This window comes from Gossypium raimondii, chromosome 11 (assembly GCF_025698545.1).
Source record: "Gossypium raimondii isolate GPD5lz chromosome 11, ASM2569854v1, whole genome shotgun sequence".
Classification (NCBI taxonomy): domain Eukaryota; kingdom Viridiplantae; phylum Streptophyta; class Magnoliopsida; order Malvales; family Malvaceae; genus Gossypium; species Gossypium raimondii.
Genome location: NC_068575.1, coordinates 22293162 through 22305890, shown reverse-complemented (window position 1 = coordinate 22305890; position 12729 = coordinate 22293162). Strand labels below are relative to the sequence as shown.

Here is a 12729-nt window from a genome sequence, read left to right as displayed (position 1 = left end):
ATAGTGCCTTGAATTGTTAATGGTTAGTTTTGGTAGCCTTAAATGTATTTGGCATTTGGTATAATTATTAAGATTAAATGGTATATGTGTGGAAATGGTCATAATGGTTTTTGTGGTACATGTAATTGGTATACGAACATTATGGTAAATGTCGCATTAAAGTTGTTCTATTGGTGGTTTGAATTATGAAAGAATTTGGTAGGTGTTTAGCCAAGTTTGATTGTTGCGATTGAGGTTCCAATTTGACATATTGGTTGAATGGTTAGTTACTATAATGTTCTAGCTTGTATATGCATATATTAAGTGTCATTTGAATGCTTGAAGATAGGTACTTTTGGTTTGTGCAAGTGGTTAGTTTTGGGGTGAGAAGAATGGCTTGGAAATGGCACATTTTTTGTCCACATAGCCAGAAAAATGGGCGTGTGTCTCAGCCGTGTGTGATACACGACTAGGCGACAAAGCCATGTGTCCCCATTAGCTTTCAATGGGTAATAAGTCATGCTGTTACACGGCCTAGCACACGACTTGGCACACGGGTGTGTGAGGCTATTTCGAGGGGTACACAACCTGGCATACAGGCATTTGGCTTCGTCATGTGACCCAAGTTAGTGAGTTACACGGGCACAGACACGGCCATGTGTCCCTATATCGAATTGAGCTCTAATTCTGTAGAAGCCAGCGATTCCATCTTGGAAATAACAGAGCAGTCTTCAACTATATCTGGCGATTTTGCAACATCAAAGTCACTAAAAGTCACCTCGTCATCAAAGATTTCTTTCAGCTGAGTATCATTTTGTTGCTTCTGGAATCTTTAGGGATATAACAGTGGTGGAATGTTAGCTTTAACTAGACAACTCTTTTGTGGAGATTTTTATGTATCCGACAAGGGTGTTAGGTAATCAGAACTAACTGATTTAAAGTTTACCTCATCAAGGATCATCATAACTGACTTTTGTGGAACAGGAGTTTCAACACTCAGTTAAACTTCCTCTCTGCCTTGAACTACAATAGGCTTATCTTCAACCTCGACGGCTTTGGGTTCCCATATCTTCCCACTTTGTAAAGTGACGATTTTGCAATGCTCTTTCCTCGTGCTTTTCAGATTTTTTGTATCACTAGGCCAAATACCTTGGGGTCTGCTTCTGAGCTCATTGGCTAGCTGTCCCACTTGGTTTCCTAAATTCTTCAATGTTGCTACTTGGCTTTGGATTAGTTCATCATTCTTCGCTATGTATGCCTTCAGCAAATTCTCAAGATTACTTGAAGATTTAGTTGGTGTGGGTTGTTGCACTTGTCGAGAATATTCTAGCAGGTAATTTGGTCGAAATGACATAGAAGAGTCGCTATGGTCCTCCCACTGATTACTCCATAGATAAATTGGATGATTCTACCATGAAGAGTTGTAAAAATTTGACAGTGGACCATTCCAATTTTGATTTCCCATGTAATATTTGGTCTCTTGTTCGATGAGAAATTTTCAAAGAAATGGCCATCTCCACAGTATTCACAATAAATATCCTCGAACTGGTTCGGTTGCTGACCTGTTAGATTACCATTGAAACCATTAACAGTTATATTCTTAAGCATAGAAGACATAAAGGATACCTGGGCTGCCAAAAAAGTAAGCGCATCAACTTCATGTATTCCTGCTACTCGTCTTTCTGAGGATGCTCGGTTGGTTTGCCATGGATAGTTATTGCTGGCAATTCTTTCAGTAATCTCGTAAGCATCATTATAAGGCTTAGAAAGAAGGGCTCCATTTGCTGAAGCATCCACCACCATTCTAGTATGAATATTGAGACCAATATAGAAAGTCTCTATTTGAAAGCAGCAATGAATACCGTGATGAGGGAACTTTCGTAATAAATCCTTAAATCACTCACATGCCTCATATAAAGATTCTTTGTCAAGTTGCTAAAATGAAGTGATTTCATTTCGGATCTTGGTCGTTAAAGATGGAGGGAAATATTTCATTAAGAAATGTTCAACCGACTCTTGCCATGTAGTTACGGAACTGAACGGTAGGGAGTGCAACCACACTCGTGCTCTATCTCTTAAGGAGTATGGAAATAATCTCAGTCTCAACGCATCCTCGGTCACCCCGACTAGTTTAAATGAGTCACTCAAGTCCATGAGTAGCCGAAGATGAAGATATGGATCTTCAGTAGGAATCCTACTAAATTGACCCATATTTTGCAACATTTGGAACATGACCGGCTTTAGCTCAAATTGTTGTGCCTCGATTTCAGGTCTTCTAATACTCAGGTTGAGCTTGTTGAATAGAGGAATGGCATATTGCTGAATGGCACAGTTTCTGTCATCGGCATCAATGATCGGATTGTGAGTATTATAAGCGAATGCTCCTCCTGGATTTTGGTTTGGACTTTCAAAATTCATCTCTTCGGTCCTTCTTTGGTTCGCTTGTTTCTCCTTTTTCAGAAAGTCCTTTCAATTTTAGGGTCTATAGAGAGTAAGTCAATAATTTGATCAATACTCATAAACACCTGAAACAAACACAAAAAAATGGAATTAAAATTTAACAAAAAAATAGACCAAAATGCAAAATTAACAATTTGACAAATATTGTCCTTTAAAGCAGTCCTCGGCAACGGCACCAAAAACTTGGAACGACAGAAATGTGTAAGTGTACATAATCGCGACAAGTAATGAAGTGACAAGTAAATGTCTCGTTATCGTACCCACAGGGACTGTGAAAAGAATTATTTATGAACGCAATTTTAAAAACACTTTGGTGAAGAAAAATATTTTGATTTGAGGAGGTGATTAAAAACTAGGATTTTAACTGACTAAAATTAATAAAAATAAAATAACAGTTCCAATGCACGATTTTAGAAGTTGATTTTAATCAAGATGACATAATAGTGTTAGATTAATTACGTTTCTTAACTTGAAATTATTAAACTCATGTTTATCTTGTTACGAATAAATTCACGGCAACTCGGTAATTTGCTAACTTATGAACATACTCACCTACAAAAATCCATTTATCTCTTGACTATATCTCTATGTCAGTTCAACCGATTAAACAAATTTTAATAAGTAAATGTGTTGACGCACATACATACTTATGAAATTAAAATAATCTCTTGTACATATCTCTATGCCAATTCAAACAATTAATTCAATCTCATAAGCACATAAAAGATTACGTGAGGAAACAATGTGTTTCTACCTTAAAACAGTTTAATCACAATAATCTTGCAAGTTATGCAAGGCTAATGTATAGCTAGATACCGTTGCTAATTCAACTCTCAGCTACCTTCGATGATTAAACATGCACTGATTAAGTATAGTGTCAATCTGTTTAAATAATTAATTCATTTGTTACCATGCAATTGTAAAGCAAGAATAACTTAGTCATGATTTTACTTAATCAAACATCTTACCGAGGCCTATAATAACACAAACACAATTTTAATAACTCAAGTAGACAAAATGTAACCAACCTAACATGAATTAAATTTAATCCATATTAATTAAATTAAACATATCAACATCACAAATATTCATATACATGTTCACAACAACAACAATAAAATTAAAAGGATAAGGGACAAGAATCAAATCTGGTGTTTCTCTGAGGCTTGACTAGTTTGCTCCACTCCTCCTTCTCCGCTTGTTCTTGTTGAGCTGAGGCTTCCATGAACACTTGAATGTTTCCCCAACTGGTGGTTGAATGACTCTTTTTCAATAGGTGAAATCGGCAAAGGAATAGGGGAAGAAAATGAAGAACATTGGAAGGGAATGAAGAGAGAAAAGTGAGAAAGAAGTGAAGAAATGAATGGGTCTTAGATGTGTTTGAAGTGAGTAGCCAAGGGGGTATTTATAGGTTGAGAAGGCTTATAAAAATAGCCAAAATTAGCAGCCAAAGACTCCCCCCATGGCCGGCCACACATGTGGCATGTTTGAAAATTCCAAATATATTATTTTTAGGTAGGGGCAAATCTTGAAAGGCATAAATCGTGGAGGGGTTTGAATGCAAATTGAAGGAGTCTTCAACAGCCATTTTGCAAGCAAAATTATCAGCCAAACAAGCTGATTGGGTCAGCATGTGGGACGGTTTTGGGCTGCCCAGTGCTCGGTAGGATCGATTTTCTCGGTTCAGCTCAACTGGCCCCTTTTCATAATTAATTAACAATAATTTATTTAACCCAAATTAAATTGGATTAAAATTAAAATTAATTATATTATGAATTAACACACATAATTTTGACCGTCTTAGGCTGAAAAATTAATTCACCTTGATGCTTCAAAATTACTTCTCGGTTTTACGCTTCTAGTAGTGTCTACCGAGTTGTTTCTCGCCCTCTGTGTGAATCTGTCGAAAATGATCAAAATTAATCAAAATTTATTATAAAAATAAGTAAAATTCAACATGTTAATAATTTAAGTACAATTTAATTATTTTATAATAATTATATATTTTTCGACAATAATTTTATCGAAACTGGATAAATTTGAGTTAAAAAGGGCATGAAAATGTGTGTATATTTTCGTATTTCTATATATGTTGGTTGTTGGTACCATTTGGAAACGGCTAGATTTGTGTCATTTATATGGTTTTGATGCATGTGAGAAATGGTCCAAATGGTAATGTTACTTTGACATGGCATGAATCTAGTATGGTATAGTTGAAATGTGTAAATTCTGATATTATTTGGTATGGAAATAAGTTAGTTGATGAATGGTTAAATATGCACATGTTTAGGTATGTTTGATACATTGTGTTTGAGGTGTCTTTTTTCATATTGGTTGTATGGATAAATGACCTCTTGAATTGGTCTTATTATGCATCTTTTAGGGATGTTTTAAGGTTTGATTGAATGTGCAAATGGCTTGTAGATGTGTGCTTGAATTGGGTGAAAGAAATGGCTTGAATTTGGCCTATTTCCTGTCCACACGGCCAAAGACATGGACGTGTCTCTTAGTCATGTGTGACACACGGCCATGTGTCCCTTGTAGGTTTTAAAGGTGATTTTTCAAGAGTTACACGGCCCACCACACGGCCTGCCACACGGCTTACCACACGGCGTGTGAGGCCATTCGAAGCTTACACGACTTGGCACACGGGAGTATGGCTTGGTCGTGTGACCCAAATCAGAGAGTTAGACGGGCACATACAAAGGCTGGGACACGGCCCTGTGCCCCTATTTCAAATGCCCACACGGCATGAGACACGGGCGTGTGTCTCAACCGTGTGACCCCAACAGTGTGAAATTTTCTATCTTTTTCCAATAAGTTTTAAATGTTTCTGATTTAGTCCCGAATCGTTTTTAAAGTGTCTCTAAGGCCTTGATGGCTCAAATAAGGGATGATATGCATGTGTTTGAGTGGACTATGATGTAATTTATGAAATGTTTAGAAATGAATGATTATAAGTTATGTTTTTTTATGGTAATGCTCTATAACCCTATTTTGACGATGAATACAGGGTAGGGGTGTTACAATGTACTTCCTTTAATCCATGCAGGACAAAAGAGCAGCTTTAATAAAATAGATAAGCGAAAGATGGTGAAGTGGCACGACGGGCGATTAACTACTACTGAAAGAACTAGCGAATCATCCTTATGTCAATTAATGGTGCTGTTGGATGAATCCAACAGTAAAACTGGAATTATTTACATTGATGTTTAAGTTTTTGTAAAATATTGTATATCTACCTAACTGTTAGTCTAGATTTTAATTCTTATTAAATTTATGTTGTATAAGAACCATGACACTCTGGTAATTGGAAATTTGGGCGAAAACTGAGTCAATGTTGCAACACGGTAATCCCGAGTTGCAATGCTAAGGCCAGAATCAAAAAATTTGAGAAAATCAACTTGACATTGTGACACAGACTTTGTGTGTCATGATGCCAAAGCCAGTTTACCCCGAAATCCAAAGTTCCAAGTGTGTCACAACATTGAACCCTGATGTTGCGCGAATGGCAACTTGTCAGTGGTGTCGCGACACAAAACCCCTGTGTCACGACATCGCTGCAATTTTTTACAAGGTATTTGCACAACTTGACGGAATAATCCCTATTATACCCGGTTTTAAGCCCAAAACTTTTTATTTTAAAACTTCTAAAAACTATTAACCATTACTTAAAATCTTTTAACCTCTAACTCTTTCAAAATCCTAAAATCCTTAAAACCTCCAAATCTCCTTTTGTTCCCAAGATCTTTGTTTTGCAGCTCTTATTTTTAGAATAGACTCCTTCAGTACAAGAACTTAAAGACGGAACAAACAACATTTTGCAAGGGAATCTGACGAATTTCCATATAAGGTTAAGGGTTGCTAACCCCTATTTTTACTGTTCCATTGGAAACTTCCCTTGCTAGTTCATTAGTTTTTAAATTTAAACAATATTCAAAATGCCTCCACGAAAGCTTAGAAAAACTAATGAACCAGAACCTTCGACAGTTCTAAACCCCTCTAATTTTCCAAATCCAAACATTAAATATTTTTATTGTAGAACTTCAAGGGAAAATGTTTATTCAAGAGAGGGGATTTCAACCATCGATAGTTCTATATCAAGAATATGGTTTTTAGTTAGATATCATAGATGGGAATGTTTAGGTACGATCACAAAAGACTCTATTGTAGTCCCTATAGTTCAAGAATTTTATGCATTTTTGTGGGACCAAAAGTGTAAAAAAAACTGAAGGTTATAGATGGGAATCAACACCTATACGAAGGAAAGATGTATGAATCACCCCTCAAGTTATTTGTGAATTTTATAATGCTCCATTTTATGAAAAAGGTTTTATAGGAGAAACTTATTTGGATTACTTTCGAGACATAAACATGGATAATATTATAAACTTCCTAACAGAGGGAAATGTCGCCTAGGTACTAATATTCCAACCTCTTGAAATCAAGCAATAATGTTTCCTGAAGCAAAAATGTGGATTCAATTTATGTGCACTAGAATAGCTCCTACTTTGAATGTTTCTAATATTAATACTTTTTGAGCAATTTTGTTTTACGCTCGTACCGTGGATACGTCAAAATATGTATCGATGTGTTAGCGACCAAAGAGTGGGAGTCTTCTTTCCTCACTTAGTGATGATCTTATGTAAGAAAGAAGGCGTTCCAATGGAATATATAGAGTAATCAATGAAGTCATCTCAAAGCATAATCGACGACACTCTGTATACATATCACCAAATTAAAGAGTGGAACAAACCCCAGCAAGAGCTGATGGCCACTTCAGCTTCATTGCAAAGAAAAGAAAAATCAACTGCTCAACAGGAAATTGGTGAGAGTAGTCATCCCAAGCTAGACTAGATGTTACACTGGATGTAAGAGTCGGGTATGATTTTTCAAGAATTTTCTCTGCAAAACAATATTAGGGTACCTAGTTATATGCCATATATGTTTAGGCTCATACATCCAGAGCAGAAAGAAAATGAACAAGAGAGTGAAGAAGGAAAAGGAACTGAATAGGGGGAGAGGATGAAGAGATGGATTTTGAGGAGGATGACTGAACTTTTAGTTTTATTTTTAAAGATTGTATTAATTTTTGGATGATTTTTAATTTATTTAAATTGTTAAGAGTAGAAGTTAATAAATAGCTTAGTAGTTGTTTTCTGTTTAAATTTTCTATGCAGCAACTTAACATGGAAGAAGCATAACAGTCTTGAGCCATCAATGATCAAAGGAAGAGGTACCCACCAATACCTCATGAACCTATCACGATTAATCAGGTAACTTCTTTTCCTATCTTTTACAGGGCTACACATTAAGGACAATGTGTTATCTAAAGTGAGGGGTAAATTTTGTTTTAAATTTTTAAATTTTTTCTTTGATTTTTCTTATCAATAGTGTACTTGAGCTTGTAAAAATACAAGTTATTGGTTAAGAGCATGTACATAGGTTGATTGTATTTACATTAAATTTGGATGAAATTAGGTGATTTTAAATTTTTAGACTATTAAGTTCTATATATTACACTGTAAATAGTTATTAAGCAATTGAATTTACCAAATGATATGGAGAATACAAGGAAACAAGCATGCTGGTATGAATAATAAATTGTTAAATTTGTGATTATTTGGTTGACTAAATTTGTCAATATTGAGATACCTAAGGATGACCTAAGGTATTTTTTGGTAGATACCCAGAGCCAAAAAGTTAACCTTATTTATACATCTTTAGCACCTATTTTTGAGCCAAAAAACACTTTTTGATGAACCTTTATATAAAACCCGAGCTAAAAATGATAATTTGTTCTTACCTTTTTCTTTGGTCCTAAACTACATGATTATAGACGTCTAACAATACATATTGAGGGATAAGTAGATACATTATAGTGGTTTTGTAAAAATAGAGCGATATGAAATATTAGTAGAGTATAGTGATTATAGATTAGCCTAAAAGTGCAAAAAGATAAAAAAAAATCAAAAACAATGAGTAGAAAAAGTACATGAAAAAGAAAAACAATTTTGAGTGAAGTACCATGAAAAAGGGAAAAAAGTGACAAAGTCACTTGATCAGCTATTTAGCATCACAGCAACAATGTGCAAGCGTACACTGTCAATGCAAGTATAGTAGACAGATATGAGTCTGTCGGATATCGATCCCACAAGAATGGTTGTCTTTTGTCTATCAATGTCAGAGCAATAAATAGATAAATTGTAAGAGTAGTTGTCGAAGCAATAACTTGAAAACAATAAGATAAAATACGATAATAATAAAATGGGATCCCCAACGTGAATATTAACAGAATACTAAGTGCTTAAAAGGTATAAAAGGATAGGTGATTATCAATGCATTAAATTGCAATGAATATCTAACCAAACTTAACTTCTATATTTAATCTAAGACTTAAACATGCACATTAATCACACCTTCCAATGATAGCAATGGAACACTATTAAGAACAAGTAGATTAAATTCCTCTAATCTTCAAGCAACTTCTGTTGTCATGCTTGTTAGCTTGAACTGCCGCTGCACCTTCCAGTGTCAATGACCGCAGTAACACTTCCACACTAAAAACATTTAAACTCAAAGATTAAACAGTAGAAAGAAGATTGAATAAAATAAAATTTAACCCAGAAATCATGTATACCTCCATACAAACATGAAACAGAAAGTAATCACCAGCATTTAGAAAAAGAAAAACAAAATAAACAAGTGGAGAATACTATTCCTAGACAACTAAACTTGAATCTCTCTATTCCCTCTTGTGTCACACTCAGGGCTCCTCATCAAGAGCCGGTCTGCATTCCTTTCGCATCGGTTCACCCGTAAGAGACTTAAGCTGCCATCGTTGAAAAGCTTCGAAAGATAGGTTGAAGAAGATAATCCAAAAGCTTTCCCCCTTCTTTCTTTTCACGTCAATATTAATATTTATCCAAATAGCACAGGTGTCCTTTTATCAGTATCATGTTGCCTCTGTACGTACAAGTTGGTTGTACCAAACTAGACAGCTCACACCTTTTTGTTATTATCTGGACAGCTGTCAGATGCAACGACAATTCTGGGTGCAATTTGAAAATACTCATGCAGCGACATTGGTACCAAAACATGAAAAAATTAATGATAAATAGGCTAAGATCCACTGAGTTATAAAATACGATTTTACTGAAGTAAAAATGCTAAAATATGTGCTAAAGATAACTAAATGGGTACAAATTAACCAATAAGTAGGGAGAAAACATATGTTATTTCTAGTATTATCACACCCCCAAACTTGAGTTTTTACTTGTCCTCAAGTAAAGTAGAAACTAGCAAGGCTACACAACAATTAACTAAGGCAAATGATCATTCTAACAACTTGAATCACCTAAAATCTGAATGAATGAGTTACATTTAGATGACAGAATATTGCTTCGACAATACATAAGTATGAATGAATAAGATTGCAACTTCATCAACACCAGCATCATGCTTTAAATCCTAAATTCTATCTACCAATATAACATTTATTGTACAATATATGTCCCTTTTTTTCTTTTTCTTTTTTTGTGAATAAGGGATATCATTGCCTTACTGTACCCTTGTTCCTGAGAAGTAACAATGGAATCCAACAACCCCAAGGAGTACATAATTGCGTCGACACACACTCATGCAGCGACAGCCTTTAGCTGGATTCATTTTTCTAGTGCTTGCATTGGAGTGTTCCCTCTTTAACATTTCACAATACACCTACCTTGGAGTGTCTCTTATTCATAATTATATATACATATAAGCAGCTGTAAAAGGCAGATTCATTCAAGATTTAAGGAATGCTACTAGTCATCCATTACTAATGCAACCTAAGTTATTCACCAACGAATTGAAGATACAACATTTAGTCAAATTTATCCAACTCATTTATTGATAGTTCACATGATTCAAGAATTAAGCAACGAATGTAACAAAAATTTTCAAACACATTTTTATTAACCACAAATAAACCTTGCATATTTCATTAAAAACTAAAAAAATAATTTAAAATGTGGGTGTATTTCCAAAGCCAATATGCATTCCCCCAAACTTAAAGTTTCCATTGTCCCCAATGCACTAACATTAAAATGCAATGACAATAAAAATGCAAAGACAATGTTCACTAACAAAATGAAAAGTACAGTTACATGCAATGCATGAATACTACAACTAAACCATAAAATAAACTAACTCAGTTTTCCTCGGCCATCAATGTGGCTGCACGATGTTTCTTCTTCCTCTTCTTTTTCTCTTCCTTCTTACGTTTTTTGTCTTTAGAGCGTTTTCTCTTCTCTTTTTTGGGTTTCACACGGTCCTCATCGCTCCTCAGTTTTCGACGTTGCCCCTGCATCATCGGCTGCTTATTGTGTAGGAGGGTTCACCTTAAGTGGTCTGGTATAGACCACTATCGCTAATGAGTTGTGGTGCTTCTCAGTTGTTACCTCTGCAGCTTCCATCGATTTAACTCCATCTCACTCCAGATTATCAATAGTTGCACCCTTAAAATCAGATGCATTGGTAATGTTCTCAGCAGGTTCTTTCTCAGTATTTTTTTCATCTGCCTTCTCGTTCACAACTGCAACACGGACTTCTTCCTCCTCAACAACAGGCGCCTCTTGACCAGCAATGAAGTCACCCTCTACTAGGCTATCAATCATTCGCATATACTCCTCAACGTCCCTTGAGTCCTCTTCTTTTTCAACATTAGAGACGTGCACAATGGGAAGGGATTCCACCAGTCTATCTCGGTCCCCTAAGTCATCTTCCTCAAATGAGGGTTCATAAACTCGGATGATTGGTGAGAACATTAGAAATTTTGGGAGTGGGGTCGAGCTTAACTGACTTAATGAGGCAACAATAGAGTTTTTTTAGGCCTTGGTATAAGAGTAGAACAAATTTTGTGATCTATCCATATCCTCTATTGTAGCGACAAGCCTAATTTACTTATTGCTGATGGAATTGGCCAACTTCTCGATATCCTGCATTTTGCTCAACAACAATGTCAGTGCAGTCAGGTTTGTTCCCCTGCTTTCTGCCTTGGTTTTGCCCTTCCTTGTCTTACTGGTCCCTGCCTCCTTCATTGTCAGCGTATTCTTGCCACAGGTTATTCTTTCAATAAGGCTTCATTTATCGGTCTCTTATTCTCAATGACCTCTTCATCATCGAGGCACAATCCCCTTCTACTGGCACAATAGCATCGCCAACGATGGGAAAACCAAAATTCCAGTTTGCCTTGCGGCGTAATCAATAATCTCCTAGTAGAGTATTGTGTTGACATCAATCTTTCTGCCTTTGACAATTGAATGTATCAGACACATTCTATCGAGGTTGACCGTGGTGCTGTGAGTAGAGGGCAGTAGCTTAAAGTTGACAATAAACCATCTTTTACTTTGCAGTGTCAAGAAGTGGTAGTGCATCGTATAATTCTTTTGGTGTGAACCCGTCCACAATGCTCTTTCGACATAAAAATTCGTCACCAACAGGTCCCTTTTGTCGTCTATGGTATCCCCAATAAACTATAATGTTCATCTACATCTACTTTAGTGTTGTACAACTCATTAATTTTTTTAGCATCCCATGGGATTAAGCCTTCTCAAATAAAGATAAACTCTAACTCATGGTCATAAAGGTTAGCGTAAAACTCACGTACCAACTAAGGAGAATGGCTTCCAGGATGCGTGCAGAAAGTCTCCCACTTCAGCTTAGAGATGGTTTTGTAGACTTACTTACCCAAGTCTTGCTGTTGCAAAAGGAGAATGCCATGTTCTGGGTTGAAGTTTTGCTTCAAAATGTTGTCTTGAAACTGGTCCTTGGCCGCTTTCGTTAAAAAGATCATCGGCTCCTTTTCTTCTCCGTTGGCATGAAGGATTTCAATTCACGAGCTACAGTTGCAGAGGATGAGTGTTCTTCAGCAGGCTTGGTGGCTTTCCTAACTAATTCTCTCATTCTTGCCATATTTTGTTTGTTTTGTAGAGTGAAGATGGTTTAAAGTTGTTAAGGTAGAGCTTGGGGAAGAGAAAGTGAATAAAAATGGCTGATTTGTATGTGTTATAGTTGGCACAATAAAGAGGGAATTTATAGCGAGTGAAAGAAAAAGATGGGAAGGCGTAACTTTTGTGAACGGAAATAAAATTGGTGGGAATAAATACGTCCAATGAGAATTGCTCCCACTTAGACAGACTAGACGGCTAGGTGACTTTTGATCAAACGGTGGGATCTAAAAATTCTGATTTGCCCTTCATTCGTGGTGAGTCATACGAGACAGTACAATAATACGAACTACGTTGACAA

General features: G+C 36.0%; 1 non-coding gene across 1 annotated transcript; it reads left to right on the top strand.

The window, feature by feature from the left end:
• The first annotated feature begins 1837 nt into the window (after window positions 1-1837).
• Window positions 1838-1944, top strand: LOC128035214 (small nucleolar RNA R71). The gene has a single exon (XR_008191614.1). It is a non-coding gene; the product is annotated as a small nucleolar RNA R71 (small nucleolar RNA).
• The last annotated feature ends 10785 nt before the right edge of the window (window positions 1945-12729 follow it).